This window comes from Bactrocera tryoni, unplaced genomic scaffold (assembly GCF_016617805.1).
Source record: "Bactrocera tryoni isolate S06 unplaced genomic scaffold, CSIRO_BtryS06_freeze2 scaffold_25, whole genome shotgun sequence".
NCBI classification, from domain to species: Eukaryota; Metazoa; Arthropoda; class Insecta; order Diptera; family Tephritidae; genus Bactrocera; species Bactrocera tryoni.
Genome location: NW_024395977.1, coordinates 14,786,823 through 14,790,805, shown reverse-complemented (window position 1 = coordinate 14,790,805; position 3,983 = coordinate 14,786,823).

The window sequence follows — 3,983 nt, the reverse complement described above, 5'->3', positions numbered from 1 at the left end:
ACATCAGCAGTCACCAAGTCGAAGCCGGGAGCTTTTTTTTGGTTTAAATCTACTTTTAATAATATTTTCTACTTCTTTATTTGTTGCTGGTTGGATTTCACCCACGTATTGGGATTCTTCCAACTGCGGTAGCGTACCATTGAACGTAAAAGGACTAAATGTTTTAGTTAGTTTTTCTGAGAAAACTTCCGGTTTTCTGCGCCGCTTCTGGCCCAGGATCCGTTTAGCTTTCTGAAGGGTTGATTCGACAATATTGGTTTCCTAGCATTATTTACAGCATTCCAAAGGGAATAATCCGTATGTTTGTTTGGCGTTAATTTCTCAATATAATTAGAAATATTTTGATTACTAAATAACTTTTTTTGGGTGCTGAGAATCTTAGTTAAAATGTTTAGTTCTGTTTTATACTGAGGAAATCATGGGAGGTTTGCAATTTTCTTTATGACTTCTAAAATATCGGAAGTATATTTAGTATAAAAGTTTTTTGTTTAGGAACAAGAGTACTTTTCCAAGCCGATTCTTGAATAGTTTTCGTAAATGTATGAACTTCATCTTCTAACATATCTCGAGTAGTTATATTTACTTTAGAATCAATATTTTTGTCGAGCATAACTTTGAAATACTCCCAGTCCGTATGTCTATTACGGAGACAAGGTGGTATGTCGATTTCTTGTAGATAGCCATTTAAGATTAGATATAGTGGCGAGTGGTCCGAATTTAAGTCCAATCCATTTTCCATGGTAATGATCAGGTCAGGTAGTTTTCTTGTGCCGGAAGGCCAGTAATTCGGTTTGCCAGTAGACATAAAGTGGCATCCAGTAGCTATAGCAGCTTTAAACAGCTCTCTTCCCTTCGGTGTCGTTATTCTTGAGCCCCATTGGGAGTGTTTTGCGTTAAAGTCACCACCGATGATGAATTTCCCATGATGTTTTAGTATAAGTTCCGTGTACAAGTCCATTTTGATATTGTGTCTAGGTGGGCTATATATTGCAGTAGTGCTTATTTTTCCGAAACTGGATTCAACCGATATGGTCGTGGTTAGGAATTCTGGGACACTTAAAATAATTTCTTCGTCGTGGGGAATATTATCTCTGATAATTATGGCACTCCCCCTCTCGCATTGTTATACGCCTTGAAGTTTTTATTTTAACGAAAGTTTCATTAGTAAAATGGGTTTCTGATATAAGACAAATATCAATTTTTACATGGAGTAATGCTTCTAATTATTTTTCTTCGTTTGAGTAAGACATTTGCATTCCAGGTCATAATTTTATCGGTTTCATTTTTGCGTTTTTACTTTCGCTTCGCTGTCACTCTAGTTGAGTAAGACCTTCGTGGTAAGTTTACCTTGCTCTTCTAGCTTATTAAAGCTTATCGAGAATTAACGAAAATTATTGGTAACATCACTAAGGGAATTCGAATTTGTATGGTTTGCTGACGTATATATGTTGTTGAATTTGACTTACAGTACCTTTGATTATTCTGGCAAATGAGGGTTTCCAGATTGCTGACTTACATTAGTAACATCCTTCTGAGGAGCAGCCGAAGCGTTGTACTTAAGCGTTTTGGTTGTTGGTTATGCTCTTTCTTCACATCCCCTCTAGTTTGCAGTGTGATTCTGATTGCAGTTGCAGCATTTTGGCGGTAGTTCGACAGGTTTTGTGCAACTTAGAGTTGCGTGATTTCCGGCGCACTTCACACACTTTGGTGGTTTACAACAATAATTTCTGGTGTGACCGAATGCCTGACAAGGCACTGCGGTAAAAGATTCGAGGGCTTGATGGGCTCGAGTTTGACGACAGAATATAAAATATGTTTGATTTCGTAAATTATCTTTATGTTCTCTGTAGATTCGAAGCATACGATAAGCATATTTAATGGATTTTTGTTTTGTGTTGAAGTTTATTTATGACCTTTGTAACTTTAAAACCCTGCTTCATGAAGATCTGTGACAATGCTTCCCGGCTCACATGAGTGATGAAGGTTTTTGTCATTACGCGTATATCCCGTGTTTGCTTGTCCTCGTACGAGTACCACGAAATTTGCGTCGTTTAATTTCCTTGTAAGTATTCTATAATCTGAACTGCCAGAAAGGTTTATTTTACATGAACTCTGTTGTGTAAGAATTTTTAACTTTTGCGTTTATCGAGGAAGTTTTCATTTTGGAGTTTAAGTGTCGCATTTTAATTTTTATTCAATGATCGCCCACCATGAGGCGGGGTTTGTGGGCCCATCACGATCTAATGGAAATGTGGATACGTTAAGTGATATGAACTGCTTTATCAACTGCCTTACCGACTGTGCAGATAATGTAGTGTTCCTGGCCGCCTACAACTCTGCGTAAACAGCTGGTTTGCTGTGTGACAGGAACAGCTGATAACCACTTCAGATGTGCAAAGGAGAATCTTAACGCGAAAACTAGCTGAGTGTTTTTTAATTTGATAATATATTTTTTTTTGTTTTTTTTTTTTTTTTAATTTAATATGATTTTGTGTTAAATTGTTTATGGTTTTCAAACATTAATGCAGATAGTTGATGTACCACGTGATGTCAACGATGCTGAGGACCTCCGGCGAATCTGCCCGCGAACCATCACAGCCAGGATTGCAAGTTAATTGAAGCAAATTGAGGAGCACAACTAACTGTTGACTGTACACTTTGACCGTACACTTTAACAATATTGAATGAACAAATGTTTGCGTTATTGCCATTTCGCGACGTTAACAATAAATGCTACAATTTTGCGACGTTATTGAAATTATTACGTTTTATAATAACGGTTTATTAGGAACTAATTTTATAGAATATATTTTGCCTTGACTTGCATTTTTATCGATTTATTGACATCCATATAATTGTAAATCTAAACCTATTCCTCTTTTGGCATTATAATCAATATCATACATATAATCATTTGTCGATATTACATCTGATATATCAATGAATGTGGTTATAATATATATTCTTTATTACATACTAAAGTAACAAACAACAAACTTCCTCTGGCAGTGGTTGATATTATGTGAACATTTTTGTGAATAGAAGTCTGTTTTACAACATTTCTACAACAAAAAGTAACATCTGTTGCTTTCAAGCTTCAGAAGATACATATGCTTTTTCTTACGAAAATATTGTTTAATGAATATCATCTGGATTATTTATTTATCCTTCAGTGCAAAATAAAACTAATTTTAACTTGTCCTGTTCCAAAGGTTACCCATTCTCAATTTTCGTTAATACAATCGTTTTGGCAAAAAAAATTAGATCTCGCTGTAGCGTTGGAACTTGGGTAGTACTGACTGGGGAAAGTAAAGCTTCAAAGACGGCATACATATGCTCTATCAGCTTCTGTCAAACAGTTTTTCGAACAAGCTTCTCAATTGCCTACTCGGTCCGAAGTATCACCTGTTGGCAAGAGTTATTCTGCGTTGGATTTCTAGGCTGACATTGTTGGTGGTGTTTACGCTGGTTCCAAGATAGACGAAATTATCTACGACTTCAAAGTTATGACTGTCAACAGTGACGTGAGAGCCAAGTCGCGAATGGGACGACTGTTTGTTTGATGACAGGAGATATTTCGTCTTGCCCTCGTTCTTTGCCAGGCCTATATGCTTTGCTTCCTTATCCGATCTAGAGTAAGCCAGGAGCTAACGATCCGGTTGTTGAGGCCAATGATATCGATATCATCCGGGCTACGCCAGTAACTGAACATTCTTGTAAAATATACTACCCTCTCTATTTAGTTCTGCAGCTTGAATTATTTTCTCTAAAAGTAGATTGAAGGAGTCGCACGATAGAAATTCTTCTTATCTTTAAAAAAAAAATACCTGGTGGCTCAAACTCCCAACACCCGACAATTCACCCACCATTGCTAGCCCAAAGGTTGCAAACATATTGGTTTTCAAAAAGCACACACAAACACACTTACATTTACCTCTTTCCATTTGGTTGCTGTTCGCCGGCCCTCTTATGGAATTTAACGT